The sequence below is a fragment of the Pipistrellus hanaki genome (assembly GCF_964339955.1).
Source record: "Pipistrellus hanaki genome assembly, chromosome: 10".
Lineage (NCBI taxonomy): Eukaryota > Metazoa > Chordata > Mammalia > Chiroptera > Vespertilionidae > Pipistrellus > Pipistrellus hanaki.
The window spans coordinates 61,351,137-61,363,957 of NC_140512.1; the positions used below are offsets into that span (position 1 = coordinate 61,351,137).

Sequence of the window (12,821 nt, forward strand, 5' to 3'; positions counted from 1 at the left end):
TAACAGGCTGGTGATCAGAACGCCCAAGTTAAATTTCTTACTCTGCCAGCCAGATGACCTCAGACTTGCAACTCAATTCTCCAAATTTTTGTGTCTTCTTTAAAATGGGTTAGCACCTACCAGCAGAGTGCTGTGAAACCAAATTAGGAGAAAATGTATTTGAAAGCTACTGGAAAATATGAAATTCAAATCTAAGCTTTCCCCCATCTGTCAGAACAAAAACGAATATGTCAAAGTTGCTTCTTCACAGCATTTTGCTGTGGGAGGTCGATCCCACCATTAAAGAATCTAACAGAATCTCAGTGTTCTCCAACCATTCTATATAATAAAGAGGTAATATGCTCATTAGGCCAAACAGCAGAATGACTGTCCAGGCGACCTTCTGGACGACCTTCCAGATGAAGCTGGGGCTGCGAGGACTGAGACCCTTGCACAAATTTCGTGCATCGGGCCTCTGGTTATAAAATGAGGCTCCACTGGGATGGAGAGGATAGAACAGTATTGCAAAAGGAAATGAAAGCCTTCTTAGAAATACTACAATTGACATCACAAATGGCAATTTTTACTTGCTTTTAACTATGAATGCAATTGCAACAGCAAAATTACTTCAAGAGGATACTTAGCACCAGAGTACAAGTCAAAAACAAACAAACAAACACAAATCTTATTAATTCATAGACTTTGGATAGACATACTCTTTTCAAAGACTAAAAATATTTTTTACATCCGAAACAAATATTAATTAATATTGAATGCCAATTGTAATTGAAAAAAATAATTTCAATTTAAAAATATTTTTGTATAAACATGAAGCAGGTATTCTATTCATGTTTTGGAAAAACAGACAACATCTATCGAACTGCTTATAACTGTAAAAGGAAAAACTTTTGTTGCTTTGGTAATGAAGGACAGATATTGGCACAAATCACCTGAGGAAATGATAAATGTATCTTTAAAATATCTAAGCAAACTTCTGATGTCATAAACTTTTACCAGCAGACTAACACAAACCTAATGAGATATATACTTTAAGGCCCTATGAACACATCATTAGCTTTGGCAATTGGGACGTTTTTCCATTTCGCTAAAAACAAACAAAAAAAATGAATATAATAATTGAATGATCAAAAGAAAACAAATTAATGCTAACATTGAAAATGTTAACACCCTTGAGTCAAAACAATAATATTATGCTTTTCCAAATAAAAGCAACTCATCATATTTCACTCACTTCACTGTATCATGTAGAGTTATTGAACATATATATTGTATTTTCACATTTTAATGTTTTCTGAATATCACAAAGGTCGAGGTTAATAATTTAAGAAAGTTCAAAATGTTTGTGCAGCATATAAGATACATAAGATGAATTATCAGATTATATCCTTCATGGCAAAAAATAATAATCAAATTAATATTTTAGGATTACATTTTTTTCTTTTACTGTGAAAATGGTTATTATTTTCATTTTGAACTCCAACTGAGCATTGAAAACGGGCTGCCAGGACATGAATGCAGTGCCATTTAATTCAACTTTTGTTGAGAATTTTACTCCGTGGAAATCATCATGCTCTGAGCTCCGGGGGACAAGTACAAAGCACAGAGGTAACAGACTCGAGAGGCAGAAAGTCCCAGAGGCAAAACGTTGGCTCTGTGTCTGTTGTTATTACATTGTGAGACTGTGGGATTAATCACGGCATCTACTTCCTACAGGTACTGCTAAGATTAAATGACAGAACGTACACGAGTTACATCGCCACTGGCACATATCAATAACTCACTACGATTTAGCTCCTTTTATTAATTAAAACAAGTCCTCAGCCATTTAAAGGGAATTCAATTAAAGTGGTTGTCGAACCCAGATTTTCGTAATGCAATGCATGATTTGGGAAGATCAAGCTGCCTCTGGGAATTCAAACGTTTGTGATACCAGCCAAGGAGGAATATTTAATATATGAAAAGCCTTTCAATAGAAATGTTTTAAAAGGAGAGCATAATGAGGCATGATGCTTGCACAGACAGCTCCAGTGGTATGCCGACTAACAGAAATGGAAGAGCAAAACTGAAGGACCCAAATAACTGGCTTCTCTCCCATCTTCCTGCTAACAGAAGGACTAATACCAACGACCAGGAAAGCCGGGGACCAGGACATAGCTGCCTTCATAAACAGACGTCTGAAGAGAGAGAAGTGGCACTCAAAAAACATGATTCCAAATGGAACAACTTGTTTTATTTTTGTGGTTTTTTTTTATTTTATTGTTGTTCCCAATTTTTGTCTTTGTGTATATTTCCTTCTGTCTCTGCCTAGATTTCAATTCATTTAAGCCCTTCAATTCAAGGTTCCAGTTGATTGACCACTTCTATTTAATTTATTTAGTATAATGGCATGCAAACTACAGAAATGGAAGTAAACTCATGTTAGTGCTTAATAGATATATATATATATATTTTTTTTTTTTAAATAATCAGCTTTCAGTAAATCACCCAAAAGGGGCGGAGTACTTCTGTTTGTTTTTTTGTAATTACTCCATGTAGGCTAAGCGGAGGACTCCTTTGAGTGTCTGGTTGTATTGTATTTTATTACACTAATTTGTATTTCCTTGGTCAAATTACTTGAGTTCTGTGCGTCTCAAGGTGCTCAGATGTAGAAAGAGAGAACTACTAGTAATGCTCAATGACCTCACCAGACAATGTAAAGTCTGAAATTATTTGTTATTAATCTCATTCAAAACCCCAGAACCTGAAAAACACATTTCACCTGGGAGCTTTCATAACCCAAGGAGTACCTTCACCTTCCTTGTTAATTTAAAAACCATCAAGCCATGAGCTCAGACATCAGAGAGATTTCTCCCTTTTTAGGTCATTTTTATTTAATGTTTCTGAGTTACACAAATATGAGAATTTAAGATCCCAAGAAAATCGGTGCCATAGCAGTGAGGTAAAAATGAATACATCAGTTTAAAACTTTTAACATGATATGAATCTATTTTATAAACTATAAACTGTCCTTCAATGTAAAAATGAAGTACCAATTTAATGCAAAATAAATTATATAGAAAATGAGTGTAAGATTATTGTTGCCAAATCTAACCGTTTAAGCATCAACATTTGTTTATATTTGTGTTAAATACAAGGTATAACACAGTAAGGAATTTTTAATTTTTACATCTATCCATTCAAGCAACTTATTAAAATATACATAAATGGATAAAAATTATCATTAAAATGAAAGGATAGGATGCCCTAACCAGTTTGGCTCAGTGGATAGAGCGTCAGCCTGCAGACTGAACGGTCCCAGGTTCAATTCTGACCAAGGGCATGTACCTTGGTTGTGGGCACATCCCCATTGTGGGTGTGCAGGAGGCAGATGATTGATGTTTCTCTCTCATTGATGTTTCTACCTCTCTCTCTCCCTTCCTCTCTGTAAAAAAGAAATCAATAAAAGATATATTTTTAAAAATAAAATAAAATGAAAGGACAGGAAAAACTGAGATGTCAAAAATATTTGTAGGAAAACTTCAGTGATGTCTTTGATATCTTAAAACACTTCCAGGCACCCTTCTTTCTGCCTCATTTTCCCACCCCATGTCTCACAGACCCTCACATGCTAAATTCTGGGCTTTGCCTCATTATTTCCCTCCATCCTCCCACAAGGCCTTGGGCAAATTGCTCTCAATGGCAACATGTGCTGTTCTATGTTAAACATGCTGAGTTTTTATCTGCTTTTCACTAGATTATAAGATCTTTTAGGGCAGAAACTATACATTTTTATCTTTGGGTGATCAGTAACTAATGCACAGTCAGTCTTGCATAAATACTGTTGAATAAATAAACTTAAGTTCAACATTACAGAAACTACAGAGACTTTGGAAAGAGAAATCGATTACTGGGGCTCTGGATAACATAACTTTTCTCTTTCAGACAACATGTTTATGTCTTGTTTCCATTTCACGAGACAGGGGAGATATGCCTTTTTCTGGTGTGTTGCAATGAAACCTTTGAAAAATAGAAGCTTACTGTTGTTTGAGAGGATTTTTGAGATAAGAAAAGTTAACCGAAGAGTTAAAAGAAAGAATGCAAGATTAACCAATATCAGAGTTCTTTTTAAGTCATACTCTTGACTAATTGGAAAGCTATAAGAAAATACTGATATTTCAATATTTGGGACTTTGAGTAATGCTTCATAGCATTGAGCCTTACCAATGAGTACTAGAATTTATGTCAGTACTAATGTATAAAAGAGAATTTTTGATCTCAGAATAAGAAATATTGGTAGTACTTAAAATCATCTTGCAGCAACAAGCAGATGAACAGACTAGAGACCCAGTGCACAAAATTTATGCACGGTGGGGGTGGGTCCCTCAGCCTGGCCTGCACTCTCTCACAATCAGGGTCTCACAGGGATCGGGCCTAAACTGGCAGTCGGACATCCCTCTCGCAATCCAAGGCCACTGGCTCCTAACCACTCACCTGCCTACCTGCCTGGTCATCCCTAACCACTTTGCCTGCCTGCCTGATCACCCCTAACCACTCTGATTGCCTGCCTGATGCCCCTAAATGCTCTCCTGCCTCCCTGATCGCTCCTAACCACCTCTGCCTCAGCCCCTGCCACCATGGCTTCACCCAGAAGGACATCTGGAATGATGTCTGGAAGGTCTTTCGGCTGTCCAGTCTAATTAGCATGTTACATTTTTATTATTATAGGTGATTGATATCACTAATCATTAGGGAAATGCAAATCAAAGCAGCCTGTGAAATCATTTGGTCTGGCCCTGCCAAGGCATTAGGGGTGAGTTAATTAAATGGTGTGACTGAATATAGCAGGCTAATCTTTAAGTTGGTAATTTTGTATGGCCCTGGAATGATGTCATAAATATCCAAATGTCCCTTCCAGAAAAAAGGTTCCCTACCCCTGCCTTAGGGCATCTTTCTGGATCCCTAGAGGCACACAGCCTGGCACCCAGCTTGAAGGTCATGGCTCTGGACATGACTGGCCCAGAGGAAGGCACCTGCTGTGTGCCGGAGAGTTGTGATAAAGTCCTTGTGAGCATTCTGGACTCTGAGAAGTCGCCTTAGTGCTTTAAAGGGTCATGATTTATGAAGGGCAGGGGGGAATATGGTATTTTAAAATAGAAGGAAAAGAGATTTGAAAAAGGGATAAAAATGGCTAAATAGCAAACCTAAGTACTGATACAAGTTTTCATTGAGTGCACTTGTGGTTGTTTGGCTATAATTCTGGGTTGTATTTAATAATCTTGGCTAAGCTGACACCGTGACCTGACCATGACCATTGCTGACGCATTGTTTTCTTTATATTCATAGCATTGCTGAGGTTGAAGCTCATGGTCCCCCTTTTACAGATGAAGAGCCTGATGCTTCGAACACAAGCACGTGCCTAAGACCCTGCAGCCAGGAGGGAGCCAAGCAGGGTGCTGCCAGCAAAGCCAGCACTACTTCTGCCCTGGCGAATTGATTGCACTAGTTTAGGGATGTGGGTGGACCCCAAAATACCGAAGGATGGATTATCTGTTTTTACTCTGATGAAACCATCACAATTCTCAAGCATATCTAAAAGAGCAATTCAACAACTTGAGTATTTACCTTTTGGAAAAACTAAAAATACTCTTTTTGTAACTTAAATTGCCTGGATCAAGAACAAACTATGTGTTAAGTCAAATGATTTAAGAACATAAATATTATCATCATTTGTTTTAGCTCTTTAAAAATTGTCTTCATGAAAAATCTGAATTACTTGGCTGAACCTAAATGTGGATGGTTTTTACTCGTTTCCTGGAAGTAGATCAAAATTCTAATACATAAATAAGTTTCATGCTTCCAGCAACTTGAATAATTTTATTCATTTGCACTTATTAATAACCCTTTGGTGCATGGGACAATACCCAACCAACTGAGCTGCACTGGCTGGGGCAGCAAGCCATATTCCTCTATCTATCTATCTATCTATCTATCTATCTATCTATCTATCTATCTATCTATTTATCTATCATCTATCTATCTAATATCTATCTATCTATCTTTCTTTCTATCTACCTATCATATAGCTATCATATAGCTATCTATCTATTATCATCTATCATCTATCTATCTAACATCTATCTACCATCATCTGTGTATCCATCTATCGCTTTTTCTATCTATCCATCTTCCATGCACCAAACAGTTGCCAGTTTGATTCCTGGCCAGGGCACATGCCCAGGTAAGGGGCATGCAGGAAGAAGCTGATTGATGTAAGGCTCTCATATTGATGTTTTCCTCTCTCTATCCTTCTCCCTTCCTCTCTCTCTAAAAATCAAATAAAATTATCTAAAAATATAACCCTAAGCTTTAGATCTTACATTGAATTAGGAAATTACATGTGATTTAATCAGTTTTATAGCTATAAAGTTCCCCCACATGTACATCAGAGAATTGGTCAGAAGCAGGGTGCAAAAATACAAAAGATGTGTGAATAGCATAAAAATTTGTTTGCTTTGAATGGTAGAACCTTGATTGTATTATATTCAACTTCCCTAGAGAATTGGCAAGGTTATCTTTTTATTGCCCCTTCTGAAATCTCTCGATGGCATATAAAAGAGCAGAGAGATTTAGCAGTAAAAAGCAAAAGTTAAAGTTGTAAAGATTTTACCACTGGATTCTACATATAAATGTCTACTAATTTTCTTTACGTGAATGTTATTGTTTCAAAAGGTCAAAATCATTTCTATTAAAGGTAAAACCTAGGTATTCTTTGAGCCTTCAAAAAGAGATGTTCTGACAGCTTGCTTTGAAAACTGTCCATCTTTTATTGTCCTGAGTAGAAAATGACATTGAAATCTGCTAATATTTTTAACAATTAATATTTGCAATAGGCAATACCAAAATTTGCAAACAGGCATGCATTTGACAGCAAGATACCTATCTGATATATCTATACTCTCAAGTGAGTAAGAAAGCAAAACGGGAAATATTTTTCATTTATGTTCTGGATGTTTTATGTAGGATATCTATTCTAGGAATTATTAAGTTTCATGGTCAATCACAAAAGAAAAAGAAGTGTATTCATTATGAAAATAATGGATTCTGGTTGTATAATAAAGAAAATGACAGAGCAATTTGCCCTAACATATAAGGCTGTAGGGCTAAAGTCTGTTGACTCCATAGATTTATTACAACCCTCAGCTCTCTCCCATCACTGACTTTATACCTCTTTCTGATCAGTGTCCTAACAAAACTCATTTGTTTATATGGGGTAGTTTACGTGGGCATTTAATTGTTGTGTACAATTTAAACGTTCATGAGTTAGTATTCTAATCTATATATACAAAAGGCTAAGCTATTGCCCACCTACCCAACCAATAGCTATGACACGTAGTGACAACCAGGGGGCAGATGCTCAATCAGGAGCTGCCAAGAGCGGTAACTTGGCAGCAGTGGTTCTCAGGTGATGCACCCTGGAACCAGAGAGGAGGGAGCCCAATTTGAGGTGCGATACCTGAGAACTGCCCTCTTGCAATTCGAGACCCATAGGGGGATGTCAGAGAGCCAGTTTCAGCCCATCCCTGCAGGCCAGGCCAAGGGATCCTACCTGCCAGAGGGACCCCGGTCACTCCACAGATGCCCTTCCATATTGCTGCCACCACAGGTGCAGCTGCCTGGGGAGGGACTGTGGGAGGTTGGCTCCAGGGTATGTCTGACCTGTCTCACCCAGTCCTGCCCTGCCAGCCACCTTCTAATTAATTTCCTTGCAATGTGCACAAATCCGTGCACCAGGGCACTATTTAAATATAATGATACTTGAGGCCCAGCACACAAAATTCGTACGTGGGTACAGTCTCTAGGCCTGGCATGCGATCAGGGCCATTTTCCCTGGCTTCCCACAGCCAGCCCCCCCCCCCACCCCCCCTCCACCCACTCCCCCCCCACACACACACACACACATTGCCACTCAGCCCTGTTCCCCATTTTCCATCAGGTGATCAGAGCCTGCCAGCCGGGCTCCAAGACGTAGTGCACCTCAATAGTAACTGCTCCAGTGGTCCTTTTGGTCCTTCCATCTTTAGAGTCAATTTTCATATTACCCTTTTATTATATAGGAATAGAGGCTTGGTGCATGGGTGAACACCAGCTCCACCCTTGGACCACCTTGAGGGTGAGGCTGGCATGGGCAAGGGGCACCAGCAGTTTTCAGGACAGCCTTGCCCTTCAGTGGGAGTCCCCACTGGGAGGTGAGGCCGGCCTGGGTGAAGGGATGTGGGTAGTTTGCAGGCCAGCCACGCCTCCGATCAAGGTGGGGGTCCCTGCTGGAGGGCGAGGCCGGCCTGGGCCAGAGGCCATAGTGTTCTGGTTTCTGGTCATTTCCGTTATGACAGCGTTAAGGTCACGGGATTTATATATAGATAGATATAGCCCAAACCAATGTCTTCCCATTGTGGTCCTAACTGCTGACATCTGATTTCCCTGCCCCTGCCCACTTTCCCTTTGGTTGCTGCCAGGGTCATCTTTATGAAGCACAGTTCAAGTCACATCATTCCTCCTGACACATGGGACATGCCTTGTCATCCTAGGAAGTAAGAGCAACTACTTAGTCCCCTTTTGTTTAGAAGCAATATGATACCTCTTTGGGGAATGGCAGAGGGAGGGGGATAAGGAGCGGAAAGTCAGGAAGAGAGAGTGAATGGGTAAAGAAACATCAATCCCAGGCAGAACTGTTCTGTGTGGGGCCCTCAGTCAGGATCTGGAGCACAGGAGGCCCAAGGCCCAGACAAATGGACAGGAGCATGTAAATGGTAAGCTGCTGTGAGATCTGAGCCGTCTCCCTCCCCTCTCCACTTGCTCATTCCACACATCTCTGCCCCATTCCCTCCACCTGATCTATCTCAGGGAATGGCACCACCATTCAAATAATGGCCGAGGACTCATCTTTGTGCTATTTCTCTCTCCCCTCCTTCTCAGCTCATCACCAATTCTCGTGTCTCCCTCCAGAGGTACCCACTTATCTCCACCTTTGAATGATCACCCCAGCAACTAGTACAAGCTGCTATCCTCCTCATCTGGTCACCTGAATAGCCTTGCTACTGATTTCTCTGCCTCCACTCACAACCCCCTTCAATCCCTTCTCTACTCAGCTGCAGAGTGGGATTGGAAAGGCCAATCAAACTATACCATTCTCCTGTTTACTATATTGCAGGCTCCAAATTCCTGACATGCCTCTCAGCCCCTGTAGTTTGCCACTGCCTTCCTCCACTGCCTCCTCTCCATCACTCCCTTTTAGTTCCCCAGAATACACTTTCAGTGCTATTGATGTTCTGTAAATGTGCAAGGACTCTCCTGCCTCCAGACATTGGGATTGTCCATTTGCTGGGAATGTTTCTCCATGAGCTCTTCCTATGACCCTTAGTCTCATTCATGAATTACAGCTCAGATATCATCTAGTCAGGGAAATCTTTCTAACTCATAAAGTAGGCAACCCACTTACTTTTTACACATCATTCTTATTCATTTTATTTTTTGCTATAGTTAAAAATCTGTAATTGCCTATGTTCGTTTATTCTATATAATAAAAGCCTAATATGCTGTGTCTGGTTGTCAGTTCAACCAATCAAAGCGTAATATGATAATGACATGCAAAGGCTGTTCAACTGCTTGCTATAATAAGCAGTTGAGCAGGGGGCAGACAGTGAGCTGGTCGGCCAGTCGCTATGACGTGCATTGACCACCAGGGGGCAGACACTCCAACTACCTGTAGTAGGCTAGTTTGCTGCTGGGGTCCAGCCAATCAGGACTGAGGGAGACAGGACAGACATGCCCTGGAGCCCTCCTGCAGTCCCTCCCTGGCTGGCCAGCCTCCCTGTGTCCTTTCCCAGCCCAGCAATCATTCACCCCTGAGGTCCCTTGCCCTGGCCTGTACCCTCTCCCAATCTGGGACCACTCAGGGGATGTTGAAGAGCCCATTTTGGCCTGATCTCACTCAACACAGGATCTGCCCCTTAGTGGTTAGTGCACTCCCACAGGGGGCGCACTGCTCAGCCAGAAGCTGGGCTCACAGCTGGCGAGTGCAGCAGCAGTCGGGATCCTCTCCTGCCTCTGTGGCAGCACTAAGGATGTCTGACTACCGGCTTAGGCCCACTCCCCATGCTTAAGCAGTTAGTCAGACATCCCCCGAGGGCTCCCAGATTGTGAGAAGGCACAGGCCAGGCTGAGGGACGCCTCTCCTCTCCCCCCCCACCCCACCCCCAGTGCACAAATTTCATGCACTGGACCTCTAATACCTCTAATATATGTATAATTAGTTCTTTAACTCATCTACCATTCCACATAAACTCCACAGAGGTAGAGATTTTTCTCTTGTTTATTACTGTACCACTGGAAACTAACACAATGACTAGCTTATGGGAAATACCCAGTAAATATGTGCATTGGAAACTAGTCCTATGTTACAGGCACAGGAAGTGGATGGGAGAGGGTGAAAGGCTTGCCTGAGGTCATGCAGCTGCCATGAGGACTTTGCCACGGGACATCTATCCCAGGCCCCAAAGGTCACGCCTTGGGACTTTTCTTTTTGTCTTCTAGACCCAGCAGTAGTGTTTTCGCTCTCTCTCCTTCAGAGTAAAAGTGCATTCCATATTTGCTTATCACTCAGCCTGAAAGGGTGTCCTCATTGCCCTGGTCATTTTTAAGCCCCACTTCTTTTCGCTTTAACAGTAACTCCTTGGAAGCATGGAAATGAAATATATTTCCTTAGCATAATGTTTTTCTTCTGTGATGTCTGGGTTTAGAGTAATGATTTTACCTTCTGTGACTTGAATACATATTATTTATGTAGATGATTTGGGTTTCAAGCCCATGAGAGAAATCTCATACTTTTCAAATGGAAATAAAATTTCCAGTGGAAATCATTTTGGTATGGCACTTCTCTAAACCTGCAGAGAAGGCTGTGGATTCTGGAAGATTAGACACTGGATATGGAGAAGCTGATTTAAAGGGGGAGCCACATAATATGTGGGTATATACAGGGCTGGGCAAAAGTAGGTTTGCAATTGTGAGTCAGTGAAACACAGAGTTTAATCCTGCTATTATTCATTAGTCATTGTATTATTTTCTTTTTTAAAATATATATTTTCTTGTTGATTTCTGAGAGGAAGGCAGATGGAGAGATAGATAGAACATCAATGATGAGAAGGAATCATTGATTGGCTGCCTCCTGCTCGCCACCTACTGGGGATCGAGCCAGCAACCCAGGCATGTGTCCTTGACTCAAATTGAACCCCGGACCCTTCAGTCCACAGGCTGACGCTCTATCCACTGAGCCAAACCAGCTAGGGCAATTACTGTATTATTTTCCATATGGATACTGCAAACCTACTTTTGCCCACCCCTGTATAAATGCAGGGAGACCTGGGTTTCCTCTCCTGTTTGCATTCCCTTTCTCTGAACGTTAAAGACCTGCTTCATAGAGCTTTGAAAAACTGGTTTCCTAAGTCTGGCCGTGGAGGTGAGAGGACAAGCTGTTATGAGACAAAGCGGGCGGAGGGGTGGTGTGGGGTTCTCCACATGGGCAAACGAGGGAGTCAGAGAATGGCTGCCTTATGGGGATTATGCCCCACAGAGACAGAATTAGCAAAAGCTATGAAATCTACCTGTGTATTACAGTAGATATAGAATGCAACAATAATGAGAAACAATCATCTCTGTCTACCTCAGTAGTACTCAGAGAAATGAAAGACAAACTTTCAGTGCCACATCACAAAATTAGGCCACTTCCATAATTCAAAGGAACTCGAGTTTAATAGCCACTTTGGGGTTCCAGTTGAAATCAAATAGAAGTACATTCAAAAGATGATGGATAAAAGCAATGCGTTTTCAGATGCTAAGTCTAAAGTGTTAGTGCTAGATTTACATTAATTAAAGAAACCTATTGTGTCACAAAATCGTTTTAAATGGAAAAACAATGTCCAATGACTGACAAATGCTAAAAACGTTTCGAATAATTTTGTGGCCTACGCTATTTAAATTGCACTGAAGGTTTATCACCATTCAGAGCCTCTGCTTAGAAACGTAGCCTTCCTACCACAAGCACAGATAATCAAGTACCATTTACAAAATAAATATGTATAACCTAATGAAAGAAAAAGCTCGCATTTTTGCCCCTTTTCCTTTCACTGCTGGATAGTTCATGCTATTGGTGTAATATCTAAAAGTACCACTTGGGGGCACTACAGCATTTTTATTTTGCTTTACCTCATAGCTAGGTAGGATGGCTGTTTCTTTCAAATTTGAAAACACCTTTTACTATAGGGGAGGGAAAAGCCTGCATTTCATTTTAATCTTGCAATGCATAAATCACTTAAGACAAATGCAAGTCAGATTTTCTCCTGAAGGGAGCAAAAGTCTGTCTTCTTTTAGCACACAAATCAATTTTATCTAGTTGGCACCTTTGGGGATATCTTATGCTTAGAATTTGCCACAGCCTTTGAATAGATCTCAAAGAATAAAGAAGAACCGTTTAAAATGACAAATGTAAACTTTCAAATGAACTGGTGGAAAATTGATTTGTTTCTAGAGCTGAAGAAAAATATGTAAATATCATTTGTCTTCTCTACTGGATACATATATTTTTAATAAACTTAAACATTAAAGTTATGAATTTTTTGAGACATTCCTGCCATGGTTTTCACTGCTATTACTTTGCATTCACATACCACTTTGTTAAAGGGGTTGCTTTTATTACTAATTATTCTTTTCAGCAATTTGATAAGTGGAGTCTCTATTCCAAGTTTCCTCTACCCCACCCCCACCCCATTGCTGAGTACTAGGTATTGGGT

General features: G+C 40.6%; 1 protein-coding gene across 3 annotated transcripts in view; it reads right to left on the reverse strand.

The window, feature by feature from the left end:
* The window catches only part of CPED1 (cadherin like and PC-esterase domain containing 1), a 284,575-nt gene that overhangs the window by 157,212 nt on the left and 114,542 nt on the right, over positions 1-12,821 (reverse strand). The gene's annotated exons all lie outside the window — the stretch shown is intronic.